The following is a 22092-nucleotide window of genomic DNA, read 5'->3' as shown; positions in this document are numbered from 1 at the left end:
TCTGAAATTGGAATGGACTGCCTCAGGGAGCAGTTAGTTCCCCATTCTCAGAAGTGTTTAAGTGGTGGCTGATCACTGAGATTGGCACCCATATAGCACCCCTGAACCCAAAGAGAGAAAATATTCTCTTTTTGTTTGTTTCTGAAGACTTTCTGTCTCATCCAGGCTGGAAGTGTCAGGCTACTAATATACTTGGTCCCACTCTGATCAGCATAGGAGCTTTGACCTGCTCCATAATCTGATGAGCTGGTTCACTCCCTCCTTTAGGCAGCCTCGTGATGCTCTCCTTATCATATTACTGTCCAACACACAGGTGGCTTAGCCTACTGCAACTCAGGACTCCCAAGCTCAAGAGATCCTTCAGCCAGCCTCAGCCTCAGCCTCCTTGGTACCTCAGAATATAGTAGTACCCCACCACACTCAGTTATTCTATTAAAAAAAATTCCCTGACAAGAATTCCAGCACACTCTCCAAACCTAAATTCTAAATCAGTTAATGAACAAACATTTGTTGAGAACCTTTTCTGTCAGCAGCATATAGTTTCATATCCCTATATCTTGGGTATGCTGGGAAATGTTTAACAGCCAGTTCTCTTGCAAGGTCCGGGGTTTGGGGGGTGGGAATGGTAGAGAAGTATAGTATGACACACTTTTAAATTTAATGTACATTAACATTTCCTCCATCGCTTTCTTAGGTCTCAACAATCAACAAAACAATAAATCAAGCCCTGATTGATATAAATCAGCATTTGCTTATTTCTGAGGTGTAAATGATCACACTGGAAAATTTAACAATTGTCTCTCCAAAGCAGGTTCTATCTGGCCCCAGCACAACCCTAGACTTGGACTATTCATCCCAGACTGCAGCAAAAGGGGGGTGGGGTGCATAATATTACATCAGACTGAAAAGTAGTTAGGAGTCAAGTTGTAGAGAATCTTAAATGCCAGACTGAGGTGTTCATGTATTATCATATGGGCAGTAGGGAGTTGCTCGCATTTTTTGAGCAAGGTCAGGCTTATTATACCTTAGGTTGATTATTTTGGTAGCCCTGGGGGTGAGATGAATTGGGGTGAGGGAGAGGAATCTGGAAACAGGGAAATCTGTTAGAATGAAAGACAAATATCCCAACACTTGCTATAGAAGACTGGAGTCAGACTACGATGTATAGTATTCTTAGGATTAGTTTGACCTTCTCATTGTACAGCTACAATATCTGAGGCCAAAGAGTAACCTCTCTAACCTGCCCAAGGTAGGCAACGGGCAACCCCTGAAAATTTTTGAACAGAAGACTTGTATGGCCAGACCTGTGCATTAGGCAGATTGTGGCAGAGGGATAGGAGAGAGCAGATGGGAAGGAGTGAGGAAGCAGATGACGACAGTAGTCCGATTTTTCACGTGTCTCTGAGCTGCAAATGTTGTCTCCAGCAGCATAGAACCTCTGGAATGTTGGTCTGGGGCAGTGTCCAAGGAAGGCTATCACCCTGCCGAGTCACCAGTGCGCTTATTTGCTCCTGGGAGGTCTCCCACTCAAGCCTCACAAGAGCTAACCCCTGTTAACTTGCAGGAACATATGGGCAGCCTGAGACAGGTGGTATGACTGCAGCTGCTGCACTGTAACAGCAGCAAACATTCTCTTCCCCATCCCTTTCTATAGTTTTACCAGCATTTCTATGCCACTCGAACTAGAAAGGCTGCGTCTAGTGCAAACACTTAATACTAATGTGCTTATATGCACGTGCACTTGCATTTTGAAAAAAATTAAGCCAATATTTTTCAAACCACTAAAAATAATTTGAGGTAAATGGAATGACTTGGGTTTTACTTTTGGGTTTTTTTTAAGAGCTTTGACTCACCTCTTCCAGACTAGGAAGCCACTGACTGTACTCATCCGAATATAGATGAGGGGAAGCTTCCCTATGGCCACCTTCCTCTGCTTGCTACTTCCTTTGGCCTGTACCTGGAAAGAAGCCAGTGCCCTCCTGTGCTCAGAGCAGGATCTTCAAGCAGATTGTTTGTTTTTCATCATTTGGGACCCTCATGGCACATTATGGTGCCCAGCACAGTCGTCCACACATAGTAAACACTCAGTAAATATTTGTGATTGATTAATGTATGAAACAGCCTCGGGTAGGAAATAGAGGGCTCGCCTTGGAGTCAAGATGTCCAAGGTTCAAGTGCCCCCCCCCAACATATACTGGCTGTGTGACCCTGGGCAAGTCACTTACTCCTCAGTGTCCCCAAGCAACTCTCTGAGCCTATATATTGCAATGAAGCTGTCAGTCTGTATGGGTAGAGAAAGTATTTTGAGGGAAGCTTCTTAGACTGATGAAATCACAAGTCCAGTCTAAAAAACATGGATGGAAGAATGAATCAATAACAGCATTAATGGATCAGGATTGTTAGTGGGCCCATGAATATGCAATCTGTGGTGTCTTAACAAATCTTATGGAACTCTGGGGTTTATTAAGAAGAAGTCAAAGCCATGGTAATTTTTGGAAACCCAAAGTTTAAGTAAAGTTTTCTACTACAAATTGATGATACTTCCCATTTGGGGGGAGTGGAGTCATTCAATACAATGTGTAGGGGTTTTAGTAGTAGGTGACAAATGGAGAATGGAGCAGACAGACCTAAGGAGAACCTAAGGTCAGAGCATAGATTTCGAGCTAGAAGAGAACTTTGAGATCATCTAGTCTGAGGTTCTCAATTTTTTTGTTGTTCTTGTTCCTGGGACCTCTTGATGCTCTTAAAAATATCAAAGACCCCCAAAGAACTTTTGTTGATGTGGATTGTATCTGTTGATATTTATCATATTGGAAATTAAGACATCTTAGTATTAATATGAAAATAATTTTGACCTTGCAGACTCCCAGGGGACTCCATACCGTACTTTGAGAACTATTTCTCATTTTTACAAATGAGAAAACTTAGACCCAGAAAGAGGAATTCACTTGTACAATGTCACAAAGCAGAGCTGGGATTTGAACCAAGCCCCCCTAATTCCATGTTCAGCCCTCTTTCTCCTATCTCCCAAGCATTCCTAATATGATCAAGGGCACCACCATCCCCTCAGGCACCCAAGCTGCTACTTCAATGCCATCCTCTATTCCTCACTCACATTCCACATATTGAAATTGTTAAGTATTGTCATTCAACAATATTGTTTCAACTTTCACAACATATCTTTTATATGTTCCACTATTTTCCCTAAAAAGCCATCACCCTAGTAAAGCTCTTATCACCTCCTGCCTGGACTATTACAGCAGCCCATTCGTTGTTCTTCCTTCCTCACTCTAAAGTGATTTTCCTAAGTCACAGGTCTGACAATTTAACTCCTCTTCTCACACTCAGTAAATTCTGGTGGATCCCTGTCACCTCTAGTATTAAATATTATGTCCTGTTTTTTCATTTAAAACTCTACGCAGTCTGGCCTCTTCCTACCTTTCTTGTCTTCTCCTCCACACATTCTACTTTCTAACCACACTAGCTTGTTTTCTATTCCTCATGTATGTTATTCTGTCTCCTGACTCCATGTTTTTGCATTGGCTATCCCTTATACCTGGTAAGTCCTTCCTCCTCACCTGCTATTCATACCTTCTTTGGTTTCCTTCCTGACTGATTTCAAATCTTACCTTCTGTAGGAAGCCTTTCCTGGGGTTTCCCCACCTCCCCTCCAAGCTGTATCTCCTGTCCAAGATCATCTTCAATTTATACCACATCTTACATGTGCATAGTTATGCATATTGTCTCCCCGTTAAAATGTGGGTTGTTGAGGACAGGGTCTGTGTTTTTGCCTCTTTTCTTTTTTTGTATCCCTAGTACTTAGTACCATGCCTAAACTAACAAGCATAATAAATACTTGTTGATTGACTGACACACTTTTGCTTAAGAACTCTTCTAAAAAAAATATCTGGCATTTACATAGTGCTGGGCACTGTCCTAAACACTTTACAAATATTACCTCATCTGATCCTCTCAACAACCCTGGGAGGTAAGTGCTATTATTGTCCCTATTTAACAAATGAGGAAACTGAGGCAACCAGAGGGTAAGTGATTTGTCCAGGATAACATAGCTAATGTTTGAGGTCACATTTGAACTCAGATCCGCCTAACTCCAAGCCCAGCACCCTATCCACTGGGCAACCTAGCTGCCTTTTCTTTTCCCTTCTTCCCAGACCTAGAAGCTTAGTGAACCTAGCCTATACCTTAATACTGAGATGAATGTAGAACCACTTTAGAATTTTTAGGAGATGTGATTAAAGTAGTAGATAATATAAATGCAGAAGAGCAATGGCAGAAATGAAGATCCTAGTGATGTCTGACCCGGTGACTGTCCCTTGTTATGGTAGAACACATCCCACCTCACTATCTTAGTTAATGGGTTTAGAGCAAGCTTCACCCAATTCCTGTCCAGAGTGTGGGTCAGATAATCCAGGTTTCTGTCCTTTATTTTAAAACTCTGACAAAGTGAGCCTTGCACCTCTGGTCATTGACCAGACCTGCAATGGGGGTGTATCTAGAAATCACAAAAAGAAAATCAGACTTAATGAGCAAAACTAAACTCCAAAGTGTTTGTTCAGTCATTTCTGAGACAGCCACCACAGAATTTCAGGTTCACCTTTCCTTCAAAGATATTGAAAGGCTTAGTATAGGGGGGTGGGGGTGGAACAGGGTGGGAGGGTGGGAGAAGGTACACAGTCCTTAAATTGGCATAATTAGACAGTAAGGGAATTGGGTCCTTAAAACAAAGTGAAATATCTACTCAAAAATCCTACTCTAAAACTTCTTTTGGCACTATGGGCAAAAGGGCTGAACCAGACCAAGAAGATGGCAAAAAGTATTTTATTGAGTATGTAGTCTGTTAATGTCATACACATGGTAAAGAGGTTTTTGTCAGTAGTTTTAAAAAAAAAAGTTTCTAGGAAAGGCCTTTTTTCTTTTTAACCCTGGAGATAATATGTAACTATAGAAGCAACTGAAAGTTAGATATTTCATCTTTTTCCAAAAAAAAATGAATTAAATTTTACTTTTTAGTGAAGACTATACATTTCTCAATGTTTGCCCTCCAGAATCATTCACTCTTTTGCTTACTGTTCTCTTACAAGTTAACTCTAGTCTTCTCTTCTCTAATAGGTAGTAATTTAATACAGTTGTAGAAATTACTTTGCAAATTATTTACAGTAGCATTTGACTGTAAATGTTCAAATAATAGCATCATAGAATGTTAGCACTTGAAGGGAAGTTAGCCATCATCTAGTAGTATAACCCTGTCCTTTTACAGATGAACAGGCTGAGGCCTGTGTAGATAAAATAGCAGTTAGTAGCAGAACATATCTGTATGTGTGTGTATGTGTATGTATGTATGTATGTATATATATATATATATACATATACACACATATTTATACATGCAGGTACAGATTTTTATATCTAATAATATACAAAGTACATGGGCTAAAAAGGATCTGAATGCTTAATGAAATAAATAGAATTGAATTTTCTTTAGTGGTTTTCTGAGGAACATTTCCCATTGTAGATGTGGATGTTAGATGAGACGGGGAAATACCTCTCACTTTCATATTATCCTGTCCATGAAAGGAAAATAAGCATTGATATTTGGATGTGTCCTGAGTAACTTGTGGGAAGACTGTTCTCCAAACTATGTGTAAATGCTGGCAAATGTAAATCTTAGCCCTGAAGAGTGTAGAAAAGGAAGTGGCAATCCCTGTGATGTCATTGAGGTCTGCTTGTATTTCTAGCCCAAAGCTACCGATTCAAGATTGAATCCCAACAGGAAAGCCAATTATTAGTTTATCAAAATGCAGAGAGGAGGAAAAAAAAGAGCCAATGGAGTTGACAGCCTATCTCTGAATGTGAGAGAAAGGGGAACTATTCTGTCATTCATCCGTCTAGACTGTTTGCTTCCGTAAAGGGAAACTGTGAATGAGCTTGTGAGTTGTGATTGGAGTGTAATGGCTTTGCAGACATTCAGAGACAGCAGGGTGGAAGCAAAGAGGATTTTTTAAGTTCCTGTCCTGTTGGGATATCACTCATGGTGGCCTTTTGAAAAAAAAAAACGGATAAAGCACATTAGCTCATCCCTTTTTGTGCAAGACATGAATTGGGTAATGAATGATTGCTAAGAGGAAGTGTGGTTGTTATTTAATAGAGTATAAAGGACTTCGGGGGTTAACTCAGGGGCAAAAAGTTAATAAAGGATATTATTTCTTGTCTTCTGCATTGTTTCATACTAAGTATTTTTGTCAGGGTTCCAGAGTACCTTGATAACAGACGCTGTGTCAAAGGGCAGAAACACATTTTGAGCTAAGGATTTTTCCTTTCTCCATTTGGTCAAATGTTGGAGTTACTTTGTATGGAGTTTAATTTTTTTAAATTATCCACTATTTATTGTTTGCTACAGTCAACCTAAATACTTGGTTGTGAACTGCAGTAAATTTGATATAAGCAGTTGGAAGATTTGGAAACTTTTATTTTATGACATGAACAAAAATTTGTAGACAGCAAAGTTTAATATCTTAAGTCAGTGAGCCATTAACCAATTGACCTTTAGAAGCCAAACATGTTTTGGCCTTGGTGGGATTCAGATGTGCTACTTGTTAACAGTTTCAGCCAATTTCAGTTTGGAGGTTGTTTGCAGAACATCGCCTTTGTGATCTGTACAAGCTTTATAAACAAAAATAGCAGAAGCAGACAAGGTAATTCCAGCTGGCATCTCAGTCCTGCATCAGCTGTAATAAATTACTTAGCCTAGTCCATGGTCTGTTACTTTTTATGGTCATGTTCTATATTTGTGTGGGCAGGGGAAGGATCACATGGCCAAAGGATCATTTGATATTAGTGTTTATGTGTAGCAGCTCAAGGCTGCTAGATACAGTCTTCCCTGTGCACGCAGAGCCCTAAAGCCTATGTCCCCTACTGAAAGAAGGAAACACTTTTTAAATGCTGGCTTTCAACTGCATCAAATGTAAAATGATCTGGAATAAATTGTGTACCATTACCTGTGGGAGAGGGCAAGCCTGTCCTAGTCTCTAATTTAAACACCCTGTGCTTTCTGGGTATCTGAAAATACTGCTTTTAGAAAATAATGAACCCTGCAGAAGGGTCAGAGGCCTGACGTTATGTATTTTCTAGATTCTCCCTCTTCCCCAGTTTGAGTCTGAAAGAATCAGATTTGGTGTCAAATCAATTTGAAAGAATTCGGATTTGTTTTTTGTTTTGTTTTGTTTTTTAATTTTTCTTGAATTGTCTTCCTTCCTCACCTTAATGCTTGATGATATAGTATCAAATACACGGGGAATGGTAATTGTTTCTTTTCCTATGCATAAACTGAAAAGGCAGGTTGCTGTATCAATTGGTAATCAAAAATCTGGAAAGAAGCAAGGAAATTAAAAGCTTTTATTTAGCACTTTTTGTTGTTGTTGAGTCATTTCAGTCATATCAGACTCTTCTTGACTGCATTTGGAGTTTTCTTGGTGAAGATACTGGAGCGGTTTGCTCTTTCCTTCTCCAGCTCATTTTATAGATGAGGAAACTGAGGCAAACAGGGTTAAGTGACTTGCTCAGGGTCACACAGCTAGCAAATGTCTAAGGCTGGATTTGAACTCAGGAAGATGAGTCTTCCAGACTCCAGGCCCAGCACTCTATTCACTGTTCCTTACTATGTGCCAAGTTCTGTGCTGATGAGCATTAGGGACAGAAATATAAAAGCTAAGATCACTCCTGCCCCCCAGGGAGCTTAAATTCTAATGGAGGAAATAACACAAATTTGAGTGGTACCAGGGAAAGGTGTTTCAGTACCAAAGTCCCTCGGAGGGTGAGTGGGCCCACTGGGGAGTAAGTAGATCAGCAGACCCCTTCCAGGAACAGTGGTAGAGTTAGTTTGATCATGGTTCTAACCCTGAGGCCTGGAAATAAGAGAGTGACTTGAAAGAAAAGTTTGCCCTTATGCAACTCTTTGTTAAATCCGTTCACCTGACATGACCTAGCCCTGTTTAGTCTCTGCTTCCACTCAGTTGATTTTCTGTTTTAGGTCTCTTCTTAGGAACTGCTCTGGGAAGAAAGAGACTGAAAATGTTTGTCCTCATTCCTTCTGATTGATGATAGAGGCTAGTCCTTGCATAAATCCCATTTAATGCCTTTGATCACAGAATTCCCTTTCCCTATCCTTATGGTTCATTCCATCACTCATTTCCTCCAGGAGGTCTTACCAGACTAACCAGAGTTGCCAGTGACCTTTTAGCTTTCCTCAAATCTCTCAACATTTTAATACAGTTTGTTCTGCACTGCCCCCTCCCCCCAACTTCCCTTTATGATTCTGTGAGAATACACAGACACTTGAAAGGCCACATTATGCCTGGATCTAAATCTGACTTCCAGCGATTACCAGAGGTTCCCAAATTACTTAACCTTGCTAAATCTCAGTTTCATCAACTCTAAAATGGACATAATAATAGCTCAGGTGCCTACCTCACAGTAATTGCAAGGCTAAAATGAGATACACATGTATAAAATGTATCTATAAAAATGTTACAATTATTATCAGCTGTGTCATATAAGATACACAGGCATAAAATGTACCTATAAAACGTTGCTATTGTTATTATCAGATTAGATACAGGATGGCAAATTAGAAAACTGTTGTGATAATCCAGGTGAAAGGCTGATGACTACCTAAACTAGAGTGATTTGATGTCAGAAACATTAACTGTTGGATTTGGTCATGCAGCTTGTTAGTAAAGAGAGAATATAATCGATACTATGTAATCAGTATTGAAGACAGCTAGGTGGTGAAGTGAATAGAGCGCTGGGCCTGGAGTCAGGAAGACCTGAGTTCAAATCTAGCTTCAGACACTTACTAGATGTGTGACTCTGGGCAAGTCAATTAACTCTGTTTACCTCAGTTTCCTCATTTGTAAAATGAGCTGGAGAAAGAAATGGCAAACCACTCCATTATCTTTGCTAAGAAAACCCCAAATGGAGTCATGAAAAGTCAGACACAATACAACTGAACAACAATCAATATTATTTATAATATACCTGGAATTAGTCATATGAATTTGGAATGAGAAAGGTCATATGAATAGCAATTTGATGAAATGTTATTAAGGCCCTTCAACTGGATGATACTATCTTTCATGCCCTTAAAAAAGGCCCCTGTTGAAGGTATTGTAATTTCAAATGTGATAAAGTAGTGATGAGAGATTAACACAGCCAGATTTTGGTGACAGATGTAGCTTCAGTGCTCAATGATAATAAACTAGAAGAATCTGGAGGAAATGTGCTGATTAAATTCACATGGACTGTAGTTATCCAGCTGGCCTGGTATTCAAATGCCTTTAAGAAAATGGTCCAATTAAGTGTATTCTTCTCTGTGCAGATTCTACACATGATTTTTTTAAAAAAGACTGAGTATCAAATCAGGATAACTAATATGCTTTCAATGCCCAATGTTAGTCTATTGAAGATGGTGATTGTGAAATTACAACCACAGAAATTAGTGGACAGAGCACTGGCCACTATTTTGGCTCAGAACACTTTGTTTCTCTGTAGAATACTAGCCAATACAACAGCATCCAGTCAAATTTTAATGGCTTAACCAATGAAAATCTTATCATTTTCTTGGCTTATATCCCAAATTAAATGTGCACAAATAGCCCTTGTGAATTATCATAAAGTGGATCATATATTCCCATAGGAATAGTGATATAAGTGGGGGTTGGACTGCTGACAAAGGAATTGGTGTCAAATAAATTATAGATATGCTAACAATGTGCTATAAAAAGATATGATGACTATAAACGTCTATAATCATTGAATACAGTAAGATGAACCCCTCCCACTCTAAAATTAAGTGTAAATATTTTATACATGTTATGCCCAAGGCCTTATGCTAGGGTGAACTCATAGCATATTTTAAAAATTAAGCTCTTTTATATGATTTATCTGAACTCTTTAAAACTAATATGCTATCTATAATAATCATTTAATTAGTAAATTTTGCATAGCTTCTTAGAATTTAGAAAGCCTTTTTTGATATGATTTTAGTGGCTTGTACACCTTATCTAAGCTACACAGGGAAACTTGAACTGATGCCTTCTTTTTCTCTTGAAAAGCCTCTCCATTAGCAGCAAAGACACCGAAATTATTACATTTATTTATCTTAAAATAGTACTCAAGAATTGGGGTTGTTGTTTTGGAAATCTTGAGTGTCTCAATATTCAAAGGCCTCACTAAAGATGTAGAGTTTAAGGAACAGGAGTATCTTGAATCTGGTTTTTTTCTTCATCTTCTTTTCTTTTTCATCCCTTTCCTTGTTCTCATCCATCACCCACCCCCAAATAACCCCAGGGTAATACTTGATAGAGAAAAGGAAGGGGGGAGGGCAGCTTGAGGGGGCCTGTGACAAGTGATGGATACAGTTATGCTATGCTGCTGCTGCTGCTGCTGCTGTTTGTCCTTTGTTCTTGAAGAGGACCGTAACAGCAGAGATGCAATGCCGCAACAAGCAAGTGAATTGGATTTGGATTTGACTGAGGGAGGGCTATGCAAAGTTACCAGCCTATTTTCACCTCTGGAGCCATTGAGGACCAGTGGCCAGATATAGATCAGGACAACTGGAGATGGCCCAGGATGCAGTGGGGGACCTTGGCCTTTTCAAGCTACAGTCTTTAGCAAGTCTCAGTTTGATATTGTCTAGATCATGGAGGTAGGGTAGAGGCAAACTTAGATATAACCCTCAAGGCATTTTTACACCATTTGTCTAAAGCCACCTCCTATACTAGTGACTAAATTGGTAAAGGATGGAAGAAGTGAAATATAGGTTATAGTGTTGAATAAGTGAAGGAGGAAATAGTTCTATTTTAATATGGTATCTTACCACTTTAATTTCTGTTGACACATTTTCTTACCATTAGAGGCAGCTAGGTAGCACAGTGGATAGAATGCTAGGTCTGGAATCAGGAAGACTGGAGTTTAAATCTGGCTTCAGACACTTAATAGCTGCATAATCCTGGGCAAGTCACATAATCTCTATTTGCCTCAATTTCCTCAACTATAAAATGAGGATTATAATAGCATCTATCTCCCAGGATTGTTGTGAGGTTCAAATTGGATTACATTTGTAAAAAGCAGTTTGCATATTGCCTGGCACATAGTAGTGGTAGAGTTTGTTCAGTCATTTCTGACTTTTTGTAACCCCATTTGGGGTTTTCTTGGCAAAGGTACTGGAGTGGTTTGCCATTTCCTTCTCCACCTCATTTTACAGATGAGGAAACTGAGGCAAACAGGGTTAAGTGACTTGCCCAGGGTCACACAAGTAGTAAGTGGCACATAGTAGACTCTAAGTAAATGCATATTCCCTTTTCTTCCTTCCCCTACTCCAGCTGTTCTCAAACTTTTTGATCTCAGGGCCCCTTTATAGTCTTATAAATCAAGACTCCAGAGAGCTTTTGTTGATGTCAATTATATCTATCAATATTCACCACACTGGAAATTAAAATGTAATTTTAAAAATATTTATTAATTCATTTAAAATTAATAGCAAATCATGTGTTAATATAAATAACATATTTGTATTAAAAATAACTATTTTACAAAACAAAAATGTGAGAAGAGTGGCACTGTTTTACATATTTTTGCAAATTTCTTTAATGCTTAGCTTAATACCAAACAATTATATTCTCATATCTGCTTCTGCAATTCAGTTTGTTGTGATGCATCATTTTGGTTGAAGTATATGAAGAAAATCTGACCTCACAGAGATGAGTATTAAGAAAAGAGAGAGATATTGGGCAAATAACATCTTCATATTACTATAAAAAATAGTATTGGCCTCACCAACCCTGTAAAAAGGTCTTAGGGATTCCTGGAGGGCCACATACCCTACCTTAAAAATCACTATACTACTCAGTGCCTAAGTATCTCCCTAATATTGTAGTTATTGGTGGGTTGAGATAATGAATAAGCATTCAACTTAGTAGCTCCCAACCTTTCTAATTAGAGGAAGTGAAAGGGAGAGGAGGAGCATTTATTAAGCACTTACCGTATGCCAGGTATTCTGTTAAGTGCTGAGGATACAAATACAAACAAGACAGTCCCTTCCCTCAAGAAGCCTACATTCTGAGGGAAGACAGTACAAGAAGAGGAACTGGGGATGGAGGGAGCAACATTGAGGGGGCAGGGCTGCTGGTAAGGAACTGAAGAGAATGCTCCAAGAGTGAGTGAAGACAGGATGAAGGGAGCTTGGCTACACCACTCCTGAAATGTAGGTGGTTTTGATATTTTGTGGGATGAATTTCATTTATTTAAGTGGAAATAGTTGCAAAGCAAGTTTAATCGATTTGTTGTGGTTCAGTATTATTTATTTTGAGAGGCAATCAGTTAAGTGACTTGCCCAGGGTCATACAGCTGGTAAGTATTTGAGGCCAGATTTGAATTCAGATCCTCCTGGCTCCAGGAATAAGTATTCTCTCCATGGCACCACCTAGCTGCCCCTGGTTCCATATTTATTAAAACAAACAAACAAACAAATGAAAAGATTGCAAGTACACAGTGACGGAAGATTAGGTGGTATAGAGTGAAGGGAAGGAAGTCAGGGAGACCTGAGTTCAAGTCACTTAACTTCTTTTTGCCTCCATTTCCTCATCTGTAAAAGGGGGATAATAGCATCCAACTCCTAGGGTTGTCGTACAGATAAAATGAGATAATATATGCAAAGTGTTTGCAAACCTTAACATAGTCTATAAATACGAGCTATTATTAATTTCAGGAACACTTCCAAAAGCATTTGTATTTTATTCATCAAAGCAGCATTTACATGAATTTGAAAAAATTGTTATTCATAATAAGCCATTATTCAACCCATAGAAGATATGTTAGCTTACTTATTATGCTGTCTCACTGCATATTTTAGTTAGAAAAACATCCAAACCATAATACTTGTGGCTTTGCTCACCCCTTGCGATACCTCTGTGGCCTATTGGTTGAGAACACTAACCTCATTACCTGGGAGGGATTAAGATGAGTATTTATTCACAGTTCATCAGGTCATAGCTTCAGGATCAGTAAAACCCTTTTCCAACTTCCCTACGGTTCACTGCTTTTTTTGTGTCTTTTATCTGAAAAAAATGAGCAAATAGTCGTAGATTTAGAGTTGGAAGTGATCTGACAGGTCATCCAATCCATATAACACCTTCATTTTCTAAATGAGGAAATTCAAGCTAAGGTTAAGAGCAGTTAAATAATTTGCCCAAGATCCCACAGGTAGTAAGTACCAGAGCTGAGATTTGACCTCAGCTTCTCTAATTCCAAACACTATGTTTTTTGCCCTATAGCACATCTGCCTGGATCTTTCCAGAGAATATTAGAGAGGATTTGAACATGCTTCTTTATGTAACCCATGGCCAAGTACCACAATCTCTGAGGTTAAGCAGTCCCAGGTTCAATCTTTGGGGCAGAATTTCCCTCTCTAGCCCTTTCCAAACATATTTCCTTGGTTTATTTTACACACACACACACACACACACACACACACACACACACACACACACATGCATACATGCCAGAGATACCTCTGGGAAATCTCAGAATATAGCTCATGACTAGGTCTCTACAAATGTGGGTAAAAAGATCCATAGTTCCAGTATAAGCATTCAAGGTTAAAGAAAATTCATATATGTGTGAATACATATATATGCATGAATATGTGTGTGTGAGAGAGAGAGAGAGAGAGAGAGAGAGGTATAGGACAAACTTTGCTTCACCCTACAGAAAATGCAAAAACCACATAAAGGCCTCACAATAGTCTATAAACCAGGAATATGATTTCCCTTTGTCTCCAGTGAGCCTCACCTTGCTCCAGGGCACTATACAATTCCCCAGATCCATTGCACCGCCCAAGGCTTTGGACTTCCTTGTGAAAGGAAATGAACTTGGGGTTGCTAGAATGGCAATTCCATCCTGACATTCCAAGAAATGAGTCCAGCTTTCACCCCAAGAGAGACTTTAGGCATTCAGTCTTATTTAGCCTCTCTTGGTCATTGTTTGAGTTTTGATGGCTCCAAGTGAGTGTAAATAGCAATCGTTTCTGTCCTGGCCAGAAATCCTGAGGGTCTCTCTCTCCCAGTTTGATTTTTTTTTTTTGAGTAGGCATAGTAAACCATCTTTTATCTCATTTCTTACCTAGTCTTAAATGACTTAAAGGGTATTGCTGCAGACAAACTGAGACCTAGGAGAGACTTTAGCTTAAAAAGGCCAAGGTCTCTCACTGCATTTGAGGTCATCTCCAGACATCCTTGCCTATATCTTGGACTCAGATGACCCTGGAGGTGACAGTGAGGCTGATGACTTTGCACAGCTCTGCCTCACTTAAATCCAACTCATTTGCAAGTCAAGACATCACCCTCCTGATGTCATTGGTCCTCTTTGAGGAACAATAGCATTGAGGCAGCTAGGTGGTGCAGTGGATAGAGCGCAGGCCCTGAAGTCAGGAGGACCTGAGTTCAAATCCAGCCTCAGGCCAAACACTTGACACTAGCTGTGTGACCCTGGGCAAGTTACTTAACCTCAGTAGCCTTTAAAAAAAAAAGAATAATCAACAGAGATAATAATTGAGTCTATGGGAACTGATGAGATCACAAAGTGAAAATTGTATAAAGAATTTAAGACAGAGATTTGTAGGGTATTCATAGCAGTCATGACCTGGATACAGATCTAGCAAAGGAGACTGAGAGTGGTCACATAGGTCACACAACCTCCACCATACTTCAAGTCTTCACCACCTTTCACATGGCTTATTGCTATTAGCCCTAATTAGTTTCCCTGCCTCATGACTCTGTCCTCTCCAATCCCTTCTCCATGTAGCTGCCAAAGTGATATTCCTATTGCACAGGTCAGACAACGTCACTCTCCTTCTAAATAAACTCCAGTGGCTCCCTACTACCACCAGGATCAAATTCAAACTCCTCAACTTGGCATTACAGCCCTTCAGCTAATCTACCCTTCCAACTTTATACAATTATTCCCTTTCAACCACTCTTTGGTTCAGTAAAATTATCCTTCTTGCTGTCCCTTATACATGATATTTAACCCTCATCTTTATGTTTTTGCCCAGCCAATACGTCCACCATGGCAAGAATGTACTCCATTTTCACCTCTGACTTCCTCCAAAACTCAGCTCAAATACCTCCTCCTACATTAAGGTCTTTCCTCCAAATTGCTGTGTATTTATTCTGCATACATTTCATATACATGTTAGCATAGCCTTCCAGATTTTTCGTGGATGAATTTTCAATTTTTAAGGGACAGAAAAAGCCCTTTCAAAATTTTTACTATTTCATTTGAATATGAAAAGGCCAAGGATGTTCTGAGCTATTAGAAGAGATGATGACAGATTGCTTCTTTACATTTTCTTCATGTTACTCACTTACATGGGCAAAAAGAAAAGACTTAGAGTTTCAATACTGGTGAACCCTGAACCCTAGAGCTACTTGGTGATTAATGGGAAAATGGTTATCGTCTGATGCTTAACCTGAAAATATGAACATTTAGGAAATGGGTGGTCATTGTAAGCTTGGGTGAAATCTCTGACCAAGGGAATCCTAAACCAGGAAGGGTCATCAAAAGAAAAGGCCAAGTATTAGTTTACTGGGATATCCTGGCTCTTCAGGCTCTTGTTAAGGAGAAGGAAAGCTTAGAAATGAAACTAAGAACATCCCATGCTCCTAGGTTAAGTTAAGGCAATACCCAAGCTGAAGATTTCAGTTGAACCAAATTGTAGATACTACAGATGACTAGGGGAGTAGTGTGTGGTGGAGACTATGAGACAAAAGTCAGTAGGAGCAACATAAAAATATGAAATGGCCCTGACATCTTGGGAGATGTGAGTTGGTCCTCCTCTCATTTGCCTTGACAGGATATCCATGGGCCAATCTATTTGTTGCTTCTATATGTATCTACTCTCCCTGTTAATGCCAGGTATGTTTATGGGAGATTATACCCCAGGTTTATGGAATTTTATTACTATGTCATTCCAATAAATATCTTTGCTTTGAGCTAATTGTATCCTTTGGCTGACTACTGAATTATTGACACATCAATGGGGGCTCAGGAGCTATTGTTTTATGAGTACTGACCCACAGAATACCTTGAACCTGGTGTAATCATCCCTCAGGGAAATCTATCTGCAAGTATGAGTTGACCAAATATACTTTTGCTATAGTATTGTCTTCTCCTACCAAAGGTAAGTTCCTTGAGGGCAGGAACTGTTTCATTTATGTACAGATACTTAGTAGGTGCTTAATTAATGCATGCTAATTGACTAGTGGCAGCTAAGTGGTGCAGTGTATAGAGCACCCTGCCTGGAGTCAGGAAGATCTGAGTTCAAATCCAAACTCAGACACTTACTGTGTGATCTTGGACAAGTCACTTAACCCCTATTTGCCTCAGTTCCTCATCTGCAAAATGGGGATGCACTTGAGAAGAAAATGTCAAATCACTCCAAGTATCTTTGCCAAAAAAAAACCCATGGACTTCATGTAGAGTTAGACATGACTGAACAACAACATCGATTGTTGTCCTTCATTCTCAAAGAGGACCAAAATGACATTACTATGTTGGAGTCAAGTTACATTGTGTCTAATTGTGGCTGATCAGAACAATATGAGCTTAGAAGGCTATACCACAGGTCAGGCACAAATAGTCCATATGAATATTTGGGGTGGAGATGTCTCAAAATCTGCATATCTCCCATTTCTTTTGAACTACTGCAATTTGGCTTTGCTCATAGAGCACAGTACCTTTGATGAAGGCACGCCATGCTAAGCGGTCCTTTGCCAGAGTCTCCCATGTCATGCAGTCAATTCCAAAGTTCTCCAGAGAGACTTTGAGAGAACAACAAAAATAGTTGACTAATAGATATAATCAAACTCCCAAACTGAGGCACCATCACCCACAAGGGTGATGGTCTCTCATCGAGTTAATCACAAACTCCTCTGATCACGCTCTCTACACTTCTTTTCTGCGTACTTGGTGTAAGAACATTCCCTGACTCTGGAAGGTAGAATCATGCTTAACAAGACTTTTAGTTTATAGAGTGTTTTGTCTTTAAAGCACTCAAAGAATTTTCACATTCTCTTCAGAGAACATTTTATTTCATTTGACTTATCCTCAACAATCTACCTTTGAAGTAAAGATAAGAAGACATTCATTACCATTAATATTTTTCAGATAGAGAAACCAAAGCACAGTGATGTAAAATTACCTGCCTAATGTTACACAGTGAATGACTGGAAACAGCAGGACCAGTGTGCTGGTGATGAGCCCTTTCTGCCTCTCTGTGATTTTGTTTATTTTTTCTGATATGTATTAATTTAAAAACTTCCATACTTTCATTTTATTTTCCTCCTGTAGTACTGTGTCATTTCTTGGCCTGCCAGACCTCCCAAGTGTTACAAATTAAAATAACAGACTGTTTATTGTTCTGTAATATCCCATGTCTTCTTTTTAAATAGGTGGAATATTTACTGGGTAATTTTACACTGCTTGAAGTTAGATTTATTAAAAAGTTAGGGTAATTATTTGCGTTTTTTAAAAGAGTAATATTTTCTGAGATTTTCTTAGGCCTCTGTGACCTGTCCAATTCTCTTTGTTGTCAGAAAGACTTGTTGCTGTTCGGCTGACACCAGTACTTTTTAAAACTAAACCATAGATCACCCAGATCCTTTCTGTTGGCCAGTTTTCTGCCCAACTATTTCCATTCTAATTTTTATAGACTGCATTGGTAATAGATTTTATGGACTGCAATGGTAATAGGTAATGTGTGAGACAGAGAGAGAATGAATCAGAAAGGGACAGATAAAGATTGAAGAGACAGAAAAAGAGAAAGGATTCTTCTGTGTGACCCTGGGCAAGTCATTTAACCTCTTAGAGGTCTAGACAACTCTCTAAGACCATGGGTACCCCATTTCAGCTTATTTAGTCTTCCCTGACCTATCTTTGGCCACACTAAGAAGGGAATATGAGTATGTTGGAGAGGGGGAGGATCCCAGAGTGTGTTTAGCTTTCCCTCTTGGTCATTGCTGGCGAGATTCTTACCAGAGTCCTCCTTAATAAGCTGATCCTTCACCTGGAAGATAGTCAACTACCTGAAAGCCAGTGTGGCTTCAGAAAGGGCCGAGGAACAGTAGATATGGTATTTGCCATCCAACAATGGCAGGAGAAATGCCAGGAGCAGAAAAGAGGTCTATTCACAACATTCATCAATCTGATCAAGGTCCTCAAAACTGTCAGTCTTGAGGACTTGTGGAAAACTGTGGCAAAATTTGGTTCCCCAGAGACATCTGTATTATACATCAGTCTCATAATGGTAAGCTTGACGAGGTTCTGGATAATGGACAATGTTCTTGTGCTTTCCCAGTCACCTGTGGAGTGAAACAAGGCCGTGTCCTTGCTCCCACGTTTTTTAGCATGATGTTTTCAGCAATGTTGTCAGATGCCTTCAATAAGGACAAACAAGGCATCAGAGTCATCTACTGCACTGACAGTAACTTATTTAACTTGAAAAATCTAAAACTAAAATGTAGGGAGAGTTGGCACATAATTTTTTGTTTGCAAGTGGTTGTGCACTCAATACAGCCTCTGAAGCTGAGACGCAACAAAGTATGGATCGATTCTCTGCTGCTTGTGCTAATTTTGGCCTAACAAGTAACACCAAGAAAACACAGGAGTCCCATCAGCTACCACCACACCACCCAAATGGAGAAATAACTGAATGCTGTGGATAAGTTCACTTACCTTGGCAGTATGCTTTCCAGGGCTATACACATTTATGATGAGGTTAATGCACACATGCCAAAGCTAGCTTAGTATTTGGGAGGCTCTCAGGAAAGTGTGTGAGAGAAGAGGTATTCGACTGCCTAACAGACTGAAGGTCTAGAGAGCCATTGTGTTGACCTCATTGTTGTATGCCTGTGAAACCTGGACAGTATACCAACACCATGCCAGGAAACAGGATTGCTTCAATTTGAATTGTCTTAGGAAGATTCTGAAGATCGCCTTATCTTGATAAAGTACCAAACACTGAGGTCCTTTCTTAGGCTAAATTGCCAAGCATTCAAACTCTACTGCAGAGAGTGTATGGTCAGCTTCTGATGGGCTGACCTAAAAGACTATCCACAGATGGAGGTCAGAAGAAGTAGTACAAGAACATTCTCAAGCTCTCTCCGAAGAACTTTAGAATCGATTGCATGACATGGGAGACACTGGCGAAGGACTCCCCAACATGGCATACCTGCATCAAAGAAGGCACTGTGCTTTATAAGCAAAGCAGAATTGCAGTAGCCCAAAAGAAACATGAGATGCACAAATTTAGAGACATCTCCACTCCAAACATTCACATGGACTATTTGTCCCTGACCTGTGGTAGAGCCTTCCAAGCTCGTATTGGTCTGATCAGCCACAGTCAGACACACCATACCTTGACTCTGACATAGTGATGTCACTTTGGTCTTCTTCAAGAACAAAGGACAACAACCAACCAACCAGCTTTTCCTTAACCGAATCAGAACTAAGCTGATAACTATACGTATGTCCTTGGAAATAAACTAAAACTAAAATGGCCCTAACTTAAGAACTATTTTTCACACACACACATCATTTCCATTGATATTGTTCTCAGATAACTTCCCTGGTCATTAAATCTGGTAACAAAATAAAATAAAATAAAATAAAATAAAATAAAATAAAATGCTTGGTCCATCTTTTAAAATTGCATCAAATCCACAAATATCTAGTGATCACTTTTGATGAAGGGTAAAGACCAGATATGTGATTTTATTAGTACAAGGAACTCTGAAGGAAGAAGTATAGTCTAACTACCAATGTAGATTGACACTTTCTCTGTAATTTATAGAATTTTTTGGGGGGGGGTCTAGGCAATGGGGTTAAGTGACTCACCCAGGGTTACCCAGCACATGTCAGAGATGGGCCTCAAACCGAGGCCTTCCTGACTTGGAGGCCAACTCCCTCTCCATTACACCACGTTGCTTACTATGCCCAAGACCCTCTACTAGGCACTCTGAGGAAGAAAAAGTATAAAAAGTCATGTTGATCCTCCAAGAGTTAATCATCTGATTAAGAAAATAAGACAACACTCATAGAACCTTTTCAAATTGAAAGGAACTTTACCTGAACCATCCACTCACACTTTACAAATAAGGAAGCTAAGGATCAGAGAGTAGTTCAAGGCTGCACAACTATTTAGCAAAAGAGCTACTGGGATCAGAGTCGGGGCCTCTTCCTGAAATGAAAATAACCATGACGGGGCAACAGTATCAGAGATATCACAAATGATTAATTCTCAAATGAGTGGCACCAACAAGTGTCTGTAAAGCCTGAGAAGGGTAGATATCCTCACTGTCATAAGCAGCCCTAGCAGCATCCTGGTTGCTATGACCTTTAGATATCAGAAGAAAGCTATCCCCTTTCCCCACTTAAAAGGGACTTAAAGCTAGGTCAGGTTGCCAGAATCTCATAGAGAGACAACTTGAGACCTTAGGTTTTACCTCTCTTATTTGGGGTCTGATGCATACGCCCCCTCCAGGCTGGACCTGGTCATGAACAAGCTCCTATTTGTATTCATGTCTTGGTTGAACATGCTACCTGGCTTATGTGACCACAGGAGAGACACTTTGTCAAATGTGCACTGTGCATCTGGAGGCATTACTGGGGTAATATGATAGAGCACACAGTTTTAATTTCAGCACCAAAATGCATCTGTTGGTCTGACTTTAGCCAACACAGTAGGAATTACATTGCTTTACCTGTTATTATTAGCTTCTCAGCTTTTCATATCTTTCTTAATTTGTTTCCCTAGCATTTTTATACATTGAAAAATCAAAAGGGGGTGGGGGGAGCAACTAGGTGACGCAGTGGGTAGAGCACCAGCCCTGGAGTCAGAAGGACCTGAGTTCAAATGTGACCTCAGACAGATAATACTTCCTAGCTGTGTGACTCTGGGCAAGTCAACCCCAGCTGCCTCACTTAAAAAAAAAAAATCAAATAGGATACATAAAGGACTGAATGTGTTCATGTGTGCGTGTATGTAAGTGAAAGCCAGATAATTTCAATTAGGAGGCACCATGTATATACTGAGCTAAATCAAACATAATAAACTTCTATGTAGCATCCAAAGGAATATAAAATTCTATAGGAGACATCAAGCTTATTAGCACTATGGAATAATTGTGTCAAGTAAGGAAATCCTATAGTGAAAATGGTTTGGAAAAGAACATCTAGCAGCTGCTTATGGAAAGCTGAACTTCTTGGTTTTTTAATTACCAAGGAAAAAGTGAATCATGTGTATATATAATCCAGGAACCCAAACAATGGCTCTTGTTCTTCTGTCCTGAGGGTGCTTTTTGCCAAAGGATGGTTTTCCCAGTTCTGTCTTTGAGACTCATTCTACATTGCTCTTATATGAACACTATTTTAATGGAACTCAAATCTAAGAGAATACAATGTTCTCTTGCAGCATTCTTGTACCCCACTAATAGTAAACATCCTGGAATAAAATTTACAGTACTTGGTTGTATTTTGGTTTGCAATGGGAGGGCAGCAACAAGGGCAGATAAGGAGAGAATTTGAGTTAGTTAAATAGAAGAGTAAACAAGATGCCTTTCATAAAGGTGAATTTTGCTAGCTCCAATAATGGACCTTTTAAATCAAGGATCTTAAAATGCTTTTAACACCTGTTAATTAATGCCTGTATCACTGTAGGATTGGTAGGGAGGAATATTATACTACGTTTTTTACAAATGTAGAGACTGAAACCCACAGATGTTCAATTACAATATTTGCCAAGATCTCAGAGTGGTCAGCTGGATTTCATCCATTCTAGTTTAATACAGTCAGTGCTTAAGTATTTCAGGACCATTGCCACTGAGCCATTGATAGTAGGGGCTGTAAATCTATGGTACCCAGGCCAAAAGTGGGATTTGAAAGGATTTTAAATGGCAGAGCTAGGAAGAAAAGGTTTTAAGTAGGAACTTTTTGGATTTGGAGCCCTCCCACTTCCTTATC

General features: G+C 39.5%; 1 protein-coding gene across 2 annotated transcripts in view; it reads left to right on the top strand.

The window, feature by feature from the left end:
- Nucleotides 1-22092, top strand: part of CAP2 (cyclase associated actin cytoskeleton regulatory protein 2) — a 148851-nt gene that overhangs the window by 69559 nt on the left and 57200 nt on the right. The gene's annotated exons all lie outside the window — the stretch shown is intronic.

The sequence above is a fragment of the Vombatus ursinus genome, unplaced genomic scaffold, assembly GCF_900497805.2.
Source record: "Vombatus ursinus unplaced genomic scaffold, bare-nosed wombat genome assembly UNPS02000577.1, whole genome shotgun sequence".
NCBI classification, from domain to species: domain Eukaryota; kingdom Metazoa; phylum Chordata; class Mammalia; order Diprotodontia; family Vombatidae; genus Vombatus; species Vombatus ursinus.
Note: the sequence above shows the minus strand (reverse complement) of the source record. Positions and strands in the feature narration are given on the sequence as shown.